Source organism: Balaenoptera physalus (genome assembly GCF_965194825.1).
Source record: "Balaenoptera physalus genome assembly, chromosome: 7".
Lineage (NCBI taxonomy): Eukaryota > Metazoa > Chordata > Mammalia > Artiodactyla > Balaenopteridae > Balaenoptera > Balaenoptera physalus.
Window position 1 is genome coordinate 66,410,025 of NC_138886.1, and position 12,245 is coordinate 66,422,269.

General features: G+C 37.2%; 2 long non-coding RNA genes across 2 annotated transcripts in view; one reads left to right on the forward strand and one right to left on the reverse strand.

The window, feature by feature from the left end:
- LOC309663713 overlaps positions 1-12,245 on the forward strand; it is a 16,785-nt gene continuing 4,540 nt past the window's right edge. The window contains exon 1 of the long non-coding RNA XR_014265419.1: positions 1-11,281. This is a non-coding gene — a long non-coding RNA (uncharacterized lncRNA). The remainder of the gene's footprint in view (positions 11,282-12,245) is intronic.
- Positions 11,803-12,245, reverse strand: part of LOC309663718 — a 23,106-nt gene continuing 22,663 nt past the window's right edge. Inside the window, exon 3 of the long non-coding RNA XR_014265423.1 lies at positions 11,803-12,227. This is a non-coding gene — a long non-coding RNA (uncharacterized lncRNA). The remainder of the gene's footprint in view (positions 12,228-12,245) is intronic.

Consider the following 12,245-nt stretch of genomic DNA (forward strand, 5'->3'; position numbering starts at 1 on the left):
GGAGGTTATCAGGCAAAGCACAGTAAATAAGGGTCTGGTTGTGAAGCAGATTTAAATCTCTGCCTTCTCTGTTGATAAGAGTTTCTAGAGATTTAGTCATCCCCCTCTTCTTGGTACAAGGAGGGAAACACCCTTACAAATGGAGATTTCCCTTATCTACGTGTCTTACAAAGGGGTAACTTCCACTCAGTTTTCAGAGCTTCTCCTGTGTCTGATGTTACTTAAAAATAATCAGCCTAAAATAATTCTTACGCCAAAGAGGCATATTCTGCTCCCCTTTAATGTACAAATTTGATGTAGACAACATTAAAAGAGGTACAAATACTGCCACTTAAAAACTATGCAAAGCATAAATGAAATTAATTTGGAAGTCTGTTTGGCATAAATGAACATTGGAGGACAGACTAAGCTATCTTCATTTTGTCTTGACTATAGAATACTCTAACTTAATAAAGATGCCTTGCTAAATTGTTAATAGGTCAATAATTTTTCTTCTGTTATAGGTAGACTACCTGTTTTCCCTTAGTAGGTCTCATAATTTTTGCTAAATTTACTGGTGAAAAGATGAGAATACTGTCTTATTGAATTATTTGTCATTTGTCTCTAGGATTAAAAATTATTTTTAATTCAAATGAAATAATTAACTTAACTAGTTATTTCATAAAATAATTGAGTGCTGAAGTCATTCAGCATAAATCCAGACTTTATTACTTTATTGACTTTGCCCATTAGCATAAAAAGGTATCTCAGGAATATTTGTTAATATTTATTAAGCACCTCCTAGATAGAGCAGTCCTATCAAGTGGAAGTTCTTAATTTTTAACAAATATCAGACACAATCTTGGTATATTAATGTGATGTCAAGAAATCTATTTTAGATTAAGACAACATTTGGTTTACATGTTTCTTAAACATCAAAGATAAAAAAATGTAGCACCATTAAAACTGATAGCTTTTCAGTCAATATTGATTAAATTAAACTGAGTTTGAGAGTAGGAAATGAAGAAACTAGACCAGAGCAAATAAAAAAAGTCTCAATTAATGACATTACAGCTGTGACATGTGGACAAAAGCCATATTAAGCAGATGCTATCATCAATTCATATGTTGTCACATTTGCAATGTGGCAACTGGCTCCAGAGACAGAAGATCTTCTGGAAGTGGTACATCCTGGGACACTGTTTTTTGTTTATTCCACAAATGATCATCAGTCGTAATGATGCAGCAATATTGGTACTTGCATGAGGAACTGTCAAAGCAGAAATCAAGGCAGACCAAAGCATTAGCACATGCTATTCCTTTTTAAAAAATCAAAAATACTACTTAAAGTCCTTTCCTTGAATTTCCTAGCTTTTCCCAAAAGAAAACAAACTCTCCCTCCCCCCCACCCAACAAATCTACAAGCATTTAAAATATATCAGCAACTTATTTATGACACACATACCTTAAGTAGCTCAAGAGACCAGAATTCCATCAAGTGAAGAGATGGGCATGCATTACATTGCTCCTTTATTTAATTACAAAATACAAAAGCCCATTAGCAGAACGGCCTGATAGCCTGAAGAGAGGATGCTGGCCTGCCATGTGGTGGACTTGCAACTTTCTCTCCTGCTCTGGCTTGCCAAGCTGGCGGGGGCTCGAGAGCAGGCATTGTGCATATGGTCAGTCTCGAGAATGATGCTGAACTATGACCACTTCGTTGTTTCACATTAGGGAAATATACGTATGAAATTCCTGCAAAATACGGCTATAAAAGGCATTTTGTAAATTTTTATTTATGTGAGTTTGAATTAAATATCTTTAGGGAAAAAGTACGAAATTATAATATAAACCTATAATCTAGCTTGGTTCTGCTACCAGCTGTGTGATGCAGGGGCGGGAGTGTGAGTGGAAAGGGAGAAATCATTTTAAATCACTTGAAATGCCTGGTTTCCCCATTTGTAATGTTGATAACTGGCTTGACCTAACTGTAGGAAGTTTGTATGGATCATATGATATTATGTATGTGAACAACACCGTGTAAATTGGAAAGCAAAGGTCCTTATTCTGGCATCCATGACTGGTTTGGGGGCCTTCTCTGAAATTACATTCAGAACTGGGTGTGAATGTCCTTATAGACATTTTCCTGGAGCTTATATCTACTTCTCTAAGTTTTTGACCCCAAAATAGATTTAAAAGAAAGCTACTGCTGTAAAATAGGAAATATATATGTGATCTTATTTTCATTATTATTCCATTAAATGATTCATTTTGATTATTTTTAATCTGTTATTTCAGAGTTGTATGGTGATTTTAATTTCACCAATGATAATTTCTACCCCAGCTTATACATATGCATCCCTTTCATATCCAAGGAGTAGATAAATCAATGCTTTTGATGTAAGATTATCATGCTTCTCAGGTTGAGAAATTTTTTAATGTAATTTTAAAAGTCAATAATACCAAACATCCACCGGAAGAAGGAAGAGATGCTTGGGAAGACAGAGCAATGCCTAAGACAATGGGCTAGTCCTTCTCCAAAGAGAACCTTTCACAAGAAGAGAGAGAGAAGTCTCCATTGGCTGGATTTCTATCAAGCTTTCTTTTAGTCCCCAGTTCAATCCAGTTTTATTTAAAACAAAAAACTATTATTGTTTTTAAATTATAAAATATTACCTGTTTTTAGAAATTTTTTAGATAATACAAACTTGTAAGGAGTGAAAAATCCTTTTTCATTATCATCTCTTAACTCCCTAATGGTAACTACTATTAAATGCAAAGGAATTGATAACATTTTAAAATAATAACCTAGAGTCACTTTGGATATTATTTGTTCAGCTAGTATTTATGGAGTGCTGACTCTGTGTCTGACTCTGCTAGACTCAGGGATAGAAAAAGGGAACAAGATGGGTTCAATTCCTGTCATCATGGAGTTGACAATTAAGTAGGAGGCATGGAAAAGCAAACCTGCGTGCTAAACATGGCATCAGACAATGGGAAAATGCAGGGGCACCATCGGAGGAGGGGAAGTAGGTCTAAGCTGAGATTTAGAGCAGGAGTGAGCTGGCCAGTTGGTGAGGGGGCAGAGTGGTCATGTTTTATTATGGTACATGTATAAAAAAGTCACTTACTCATATAATCAATTTTAGCAAATCTTGTTTTGGAGTCTTTCTGTAAATGTCTTATCTGCTCCATTAAATCATTGGCTGAACTGATGGTTGTTTTATAAAATTATCTCTACCTACACAGCATCCAAATGCTACTCATCTTCAGTGCCACCAACCATGTTACCACCTCACCTACCAAAGCTCCAAGCCACATCCATCATGTAAAACAGAATTGAGTCAGATATTGTCATAAAATTATTCCCTGTTTCATCTGTACAAGTTTTAAACATATTAGAAGCAAGAAACATGTATTCTTTTGTATCTTCCAGCGCTGTATTATTGAATATTTTTTACTACAAACCACAGAAAAAAAATACATTTTACTTTGGGATCCAATGTGTACGTATATAATGCACTCTGATGTTTTCTATTTTATTCTATTCTATTTCATTTTCTTTAAAAAGACATGCTAGTTGTGACCCACCAAATGGATTTTTATGACCCTAAATTGATTTCCTTATGGGTCTCAACACACAATTTGAAAAATACTTCTCTAGCATTTATAGTACAATGTTAGGCACAAATTTAGAGTTCAATTAAAAAATAAACCCTCTTCCTAATTGATCCGTTTAATTAGAATCTTACTTTCAGCCACACAGGAGGGAAAGCCTTTGAACTCACAACTTACATTACCTGGTATATATGGAAGATAGCAAAATTAAATGGGCCAGAGCCATTCTTCCCAGAATTGTGATTTTAGTTGGTCTAAGTTGTAACTCTTCTTATCCCTAGCATGAAGTAGAGGCAAGAAGCACAATGGAGAAGTTCTATGGTCCTGAGTCAAATCTTCACAGCATCATTTCTTTTGTGTTGCTTGAAGTGTTTTGATGGAGAACAAAGTCAAATATAGATGATTTGGGCATTATCTGTCATTCTGAATTCTACACATTTATTCCATTTTATTTTGTGAGTTTACATAACAATATCTGGAGCTTGGGGAACACACAGAGGAAGTGATTACTTCTGCAGGGGTTGGAGATGGGTGCAAAAGCAGCAGAACAAGATAGATGGGTGATTTGGGAAGATTTACCAGATTAAATAAGTAAAGAACCTTGAGGAATTATTCTAACATTGTTGGTGAGGAAAGAGAGGCAGGGAGGGCACTATAGAGAGACCAGCATTAGCAAAGTCCCAATATTGGAGTAACGGCAGCAGGATTAGATGCTGTGACAGATATAACAGGAGCCAAAAAAGAGAACAATCAAAGATAATGTCTTACACAATTAGCTAACTAGTGATGACAAAAAAAAAAAAAACGGGAACTCAGAATGAGGAGGGCTCAGAGCTTTGGGGAGGGAACTATTGCATTTGGCTTTAGACATACCAATGTCAGGTTTCATTTAAAGTAAACCATTTTGGGTAAAATGACAAAATCAATGGAAAATTGAATACAGTGAAAATTATATAAAATTGTACTACTGTAAGTTCCTTTATATACTATCTCATGGAATTACTTATGAAACTAACTCAAGTTGGCTGAAATAAGCCTACTAACAGGTATTAAAAACAGGCTCCAGGAATGTAAATATCAGCAATGATAAATGACGATGTATTGGATATAGGGAGTTGTCTAAAGGTGTGGTTGATGCAAAGGCTAGTCTTGTTTAACAACATTATTAATGAGCTAGAAGAGGAATTAGCAGATGATACCTTAAAAAGATTAGAAAAATAACATAAATGGATGAGGATAAATTTCAATTATATTAGGAAGATGACTCTATTCATGGGTAATTTATAAAAAACACAAATATTCAATGGCTGGGGGAAACATCTGGAAAGTTACAAGGACAAAAGAGGTATGGAGTATAAATAGGTATTACACTGAACTTAATTTATAGTAAGAAATAACAAAACTGAGATTAATATATTACAAAGAGGTAATTTTTCCAAAACGGTGTAGTAATAGTTTTTTTCCACAAGCCCTTGGAAGTCTGACAGTCTGTGTAATGCTGAACAGTAGTAACAATTGGTTATGGATATGGAGCAACAGGTGACAAAAAATGAAAAGAAAAAACCTGGTCAGCCAGGCTGATTAGTAATTTTCATGGCTTTTAAAACTCAGATAGGGACTTCCCTCGTGGTGCAGTGGTTAAGAACCCACCTGCCAATGCAGGGGCACATGTTCGAGCCCTGGTCCTGGAAGATCCCACATGCTGCAGAGCAACTAAGCCCGTGTGCCACAACTACTGAGCCCGTGCACCACAACTACCGAGGCTGTGCGCCACAACTACCGAAGCCTGTGTGCTTAGAGCCCATGCTCCGCAACAAGAGAAGCCACTGCAATGAGAAGCCCACACAAGGCAATGAAGAGTAGCCCCCACTCGCCGCAACTAGAGAAAGCCCGAGTGCAACAACAAAGACCCAACAGAGCCAAAACAAAAACAAAAACAAAAATGAAACAAAACTCATGTAAAATGCATGATTTTATATCAAGTGTGCAGCTCAGAAGTGACAAATTAAATAAAATTGAAATTTGAGATCTATAGCTCTTATTTTCTTCTCGCATTTTAGATAGCTGTATGCATCCAGTGAAATGTTGCTAAAGCTGTGGGCTGTTATGGAAGTAAATTTTTCCCCCTCAACATGTACAAGAAGAATTCTTTAAGGAAATCTTTCATTTAAAATTAGTCTTGGGGTATAAACTAAATGGATAACATCGTTTTCATCTTTGCTGTATTTTTCTTTTTATGAATATCTTTTTCTGATTACAATGTAACATTTATTGCAAAAAATGATTTTAAAAAAGCACAAATAAGTAATTTAAATTACTCATAATAATATCATCATTTATGGCTACCCAGAGTTAACCTTTTAGTCTGTATTCTTCCAATCTGTTTTCTATGCCCATAGAAACAAAATAAACACATTGCAAATATTGCTTTGTAAGCTTTTTCATTAAATAATAAATGATGAAAAGTTCCCATGTTTTTAAATTGTCTCTGATAACATGACTTTAATGGCTACATATAGTTCCATCACATGAATGCGCCATATTTTATTTAGTAGTGTTTTGTTTTGCATATAAGTTGCTTATAATTTTTAGCTGTTATAAATAACAGCGATGAACATCCTTGCACATAAACCTTTGTTCATATGATTTATTAGAATCTAAAGGATATAATATAATTCCTAGGAGTGGAACTGCTGGATCAGAGAGTATTAGTGCTTTTTCATAGCATGAAAATATATTAACATATTCCTTCCATAAAAGTTTCACTGGGGCATGAAGTGCCTATTTAACCTCCTCCCTTCTCTGGATGGCTACACAGTGAGGAGATGTTTACACACAACATAATAATATTGTCTTATATGTGTTTAGTGTTCACATTTTTCCAAACTATTTCCTAATTTGGCTCTAACAAAAACTCACACCAAGTATATCGTACATCATAGCTGATCCCCAAAGGCTAGTTAATGTTTTCTCAGGGAAGAACAATGTTTAACTGAAAGAAATTTCTGTATTTGACATATCTAAAAACAACCTGTGTATCTGAGCTAGGGCCATGTAGTCAAAGGGATGCAAACTTTAGATAGGAATGAGGCCTGGGAATATCACGTCTTGGCAGAGAAATCAAGGGTCTGGTCTAGGAAGAGATGGATCAGTCAGACCATCAGCACATACCTGGCAAAGGTCCTGGTGATGCAGGGATACGTAACCCAGTGATTAAGCAGAAATCAGAACATACTTGGAGGGAAAACACAATGACCTTGAATTTCTATAAACCTAATTTGACTCATCTATGAATAGGTATCATGATAGCAGTAATAATATAAGCCCCAAATATTCCTTTGCGGATTAAATGAGATAATGTTTTTGAGAGTACTTTGTACATTTTAAATCACTATAGAAAGGTTAGTTATTATCAGGCTGAAAGGAAATGCAATGAGGTGACGATCAGGTAAACAATCTGGGATGTCACATATGACAGTTTCTACATTTTAATTTTTTAATTCTTTAATTTTTTATATAACATCTGTACATTTTATTGTTTTCTGATTTAAGTACTACGTGTCTACTATTAGCACAAAGAAGAAAATTAAAATGACCTTTTTTTTCACCACCCAGTGATAACCCTGTTAAATGCTTGGCTCAAATTCCTCTTCTGTTATTTACTAGCAATGTGACCTTGGGTAAATTATCTCATGCATAAAAGGGAAATAATAGTAATAATAATAATAGTAATAATGGTTCACATTTATCATATACTTATCATTGCCAGTCCCGCAATCACTGCTTCATACGGATTAATTCATCTCATACTTCCACTAATCTTATGAAGTAGACCTTATAATTATCCCCATTTTACAGATTAGGAAGCTAGGCTTAGACAGGTTTAGTAACTTGCCCAAAGTTACACAACTAGTAGGATCATTAGTAAATAAAGTGGGAACGTACTTATTTGACATTAACAATAACGTGCAACCAAGATGCATGAATAGGACACAAGTATGGAAATACACGATAACCATTTGGTGATCATAGCTAAGAAAAATTTTGGGAAGTACACAGGGATTAAACTTAAGAAAACATGGTCTGTAAATAATTCCATAGCCTTTTCTGATGCTCCAAAGTGTGATTAGCAAATTCGTAGTATGTGTCAGGGAGTCCCCCTCTTACACACATGTTAAAAATCACTAAGTGAAAGCAAACCACTTTTCCAGGGATCTACAGTCCCAGAACCTTCCTCAACACAGTGAGCCAGGGAGCCACTTCTCAAATGATCAGAATCAAAGCATGCTATAAAACTTATTTGCCTTTCTGATGAAAATACTATACACTGTAACATTGCAACTTATTAGGACAAGGGTTGACAAACATTTTCTGTAAGGGGCAAGATCATGGGTCTTAAGAGAGTTGTAAGCAGGTCTCTCTACTTTTTCACATGTTATGAATTGACTCTTCCGTCAAGCTGATCTATTCTGCTATGTTTCTTAGAGATATGATCTCATGTTTTCTGTCTTGTAGATCAGGGGTCTCCAATCCTTGGGCCGCGGACCGGTGTCAGTCTGCGGCCTGTTAGGTACCGGGCCACACAGCAGGAGGTGAGCTGCAGGCAAGCAAGCGAAGCTTCATCTACTGCTCCCCATCGCTTGCATTACCGCCTGAACCATCCCCTCCCCCCTCCCGTGGAAAAATTGTCTTCCATGAAACTAGTACCTGGTGCCAAAAAGGTTGGGGACCGCTGTTGTAGATGGTGTCCTTCCTTTCTTTCTACAGCTGATATTAATCAAGGAGGGTTTCCTGTTTTTGTATTCCTGCAATGACTTCTATGTGATTCTGGGAGTGAGGGGGGGGATTGAGTGCAGTTTAACACCCATGCTCAATCGACCATATTTCTCTGGACTCTGAAGAGTGTTTTGTTTTGTTTTGTTTTTATAAATTTATTTATTTTATTTATTTATTTTTGGCTGCATTGGGTCTTCGTTGCTGCGCACGGGCTTTCTCTAGTTGTGGCGAGTGGGGGCTACTCTTCGTTGTGTTGCGTGGGCTTCTCATTGCGGTGGCTTCTCTTTGTGGAGCACGGGCTCTAGGTGTATGGGCTTCAGTATTTGTGGCACGTGGGCTCAGTAGTTGTGGTTCGCGGGCCCTAGAGCGCAGGCTCAGTAATTGTGGCGCACTGGCTTAGTTGCTCCACGGCATGTGGGATCTTCCCGGACCAGGGCTTGAACCCATGTCCCCTGCATTGGCAGGCGGATTCTTAACCACTGTGCCACCAGGGAAGCCCTGAAGAGTGTTTTTAATTTTGAGGCTGGTACACTGCTAACAGAGCCTGCCTGGATATTCCATAGACCTTCTTCTTCAGAGTCTTTTTCCAGCACCTCCTTAAAAGAAACCACCTGATTCCCAGTGGGTGGTTAAATTAGATCCAGGCTACTGTGGAAAAAGCACAGGACTAGGAGTTGAGACATGATGTTTAGGCCCAAGTTTGTCACCAATAATTTGTATGACCTTAGGCAAGTCACAATTTCTCTAGGCCAGTTTCCTCATCTGTATATTATGGTGTTTGGTCTAGACTGGTGGTTTTCAAACCAAGATCCTTTGGAATATGGACGCTTTACCTATGTGACTAAAGTTTTTGGACGTTGAAATGGGGTAATTGTCTGGCTTTTTCCAATTCTCAAAAAAAAAATTACTGAATAGACATTTTTTCTCAATTTAAAAGTCTTTACCTCTAATTTTTTTCTTAAATCTTTTTTCCCTTTTATGGCTGCTTGGACTAGCAGATGAAAAACACATATGAACAAGAAGTGAATGATCCTCATTTGAAATATTTGGAAACAATGAATTATTTCAGATTTGAAGACGTGTGCTCATGCTAGTGATTGTACGCAGTACGTATATAGTCATACTGTCTTTTTTTTTAGGATTAAAAAATTTTTTTGAAGCAGAGTTAGTTTACAGTGTCATGTTAGTTTCAGGTGTACAGCACAGTGATTCAGTTATATATATATGTGTGTGTATATTTATATTCTTTTTCAGATTCTTTCTCTTATAGGTTATTACAAAATATTGAGTATAGTTCTCTGTGCTATACAGTAGGTCCTAGTTGGTTATCTATTTTATATATAGTAGTATGTATATGTTAATCCCAAACTCCTAATTTATCCCTCCCCCCATTTCCCCTGGTAACCATAAGTTTGTTTTCTATGTCTGTGAGTCTCTTTCTGTCTTTAGGCAAAACTGTTTTCAGTTCACATGGTTTTAAAAATCTATCAATACTTATGCTATTCCAAAAGGAATATGACGACTTACAGGTGCTTTCCACCTGAGCAAGTTTGAGAACCACTGTTCATATAAGTTTGTGGTTGAGACTTCATATTGCATGCATACAGTATATTTTTCTTCCAGCAAAATTGTTCTCAGTTCATATGAAATTAAATATATCAGCATTTCATAATACATTGCAAAGAATACCATAGATTTTCAGGTGCTTTCCATCTGGGCAAGTCTGAGGATGATGAAATATTCTATAAGTTTTCTCTTAGCTCCTTTTGAAATTCTTCATTTTTTAAAGTATCTCCTTAAATTGTTCCTTCTGCTCATTCCTCTCTTGCCATTTTTTTAAACCCAATATCAGTTTTTTTTATCCTGCCATCATCTGCTCTGTACGCAGCCAACCCAGGAGGGTTGTTTTGCTCTGAGTACCTATGGGGAGGGCTGACTATTTTCCAGTACCTCAGTACGGCTAGACTATCCTGCCATTTAGCTCTGGGGTCAGTCCTGGGAATTTGATTGAAGATCTTAAACAATGTCTCAGTCTAGCTTTTAGGCATAAATGTTGAAAGTCAATCGGTAATAGGATGTGTGTGTGTGTGTGTGTGTGTGTGTGTGTGTGTGTGTGTGTGTGTGTTTAAATGAAAGATAAGGCTAGATAAAGGCTAGATGTCCTGGAGGCCTTTTCTAGGCTTATCTCTGCTCTATGACCTTTGACAGCAGTTGGATCCTACTTTACTGTAGTTTTTTTCTACCTTGTCAATTTAGCAAGGTTGGAACTATTTTTCCCAGAATCTCTTTGCCTGCATGGTACCGGGTTAGGGATGCTGCCAAGAGAATTTTGCACAAAATTTGGAAGGCACAAGTGAAGGAGAAGTCACTCTGTTCTAAGGGTTGGTGTAGGGCACCAGGAACACTGCAGCTTGTGCACATTGTTGCTGATCTGCTAGCTCCAATCTGTCCTCCCAGGTTCTGGTTTTCTCCCTTTCTTGAATCACATCCAGTATCTCCTTCCGCCTGCTGACCCTACTGCCCCAAGTGACTTCAGGCAGATGCAGAAGCAACACCCTTCTAAAGATTCCCAGCTCCTACAGTTGTGTAAAGTCTAATCCTTACAATAAATTTCTCATTCTGTAGCACTCATGGTGATTCTACTTCCTTGATGGAACTCTACGTGATACACTTTCCAATGGCACAGTTTGCCTTTTGAACTTTGCTTTACCATACAGAAGTGTAGAATGAAGGAAGAAACACATCCATGCCTTTTCTCTCCCCAGAGCAGGTGAGCAGGTGTATGCAGTTGATCTTGCTTCTCTCAAGAGCACTGCTGTCTGACAATGACTCAGAGCACCCCACTTGGAAGGAGATATGGAGTGGAGGAAATGGATACAAAGATGAAAAGAAAACATCCACTAAAAAGGTAATCTCTGTTCTGGCTTCAAGTTTATGGCTCACATCTGCTCATTTTCAGAATGCTGCTTCAGTCTGGTCTTATGATTTCTGTGGTGCCTTCAATCTCAGGAACTAAAGATATGTTCTAGATAAGTCAATGACTGTTGGGACAACTCACTCCATCCTAAATGAAACTCTACTTCTTACTTGTGCTATAAAGAAGGAGCTGAAATTTTGATGCAAGGCTCACAGGGATTGGGGGGTGGGGTGGGGTGGGTTATTACTGTTTTTCCAAGCAAACAATCACAGAAAAACAGGAGCCTCTCCTTAAATCCACCACCACTCTGAAAATAGGTAGAGCCTGTGATTCTCTACCCAGGAATGGGAGACCGAATGTCAGAAGTGTCTTTACTTTCAAGGAAGCCTACAGCCTGGACTTGCATTTTTTTTTTCACATCCTTATTGGAGTATAATTGCTTTACAATGTTGTATTAGTTTCTGCTGTATAACAAAGTGAATCAGCTATATGTATACATATATCCCCATATCCCCTCCCTCTTGCATCTCCCTCCCACCCCGACCCCTCTAGGTGGTCACAAAGCACCGAGCTGATCTCCCTGTGCAATGTGGCTGCTTCCCACTAGCTAGCTATTTTACATTCAGTAGTGTATATATGTCAATGAACTTACATTTTTAAAATTTTAGGGTTAGTGCTCATGTGTTACTCTGACACCTCTAGCAGTCAGAGCCAGAACTCAATCTTCCTTGTGCTAGGCTAGTACTTTATAAACTTCACTCATTTACTTACCTACCTTCATAATTTCATACACCTGTGCTTTTTTTCACTTAATTTCTACTTAAACTTAAGTATATTTACCATATTTCATTGAGTCTAATGTAGTTACCATTATAAGATACACCCTTATTTTTTGTACGACCAAGAAAAAAATTTTTTGAACTAAATTGCACAATGCCTTCTTTTTTTTTTTTTT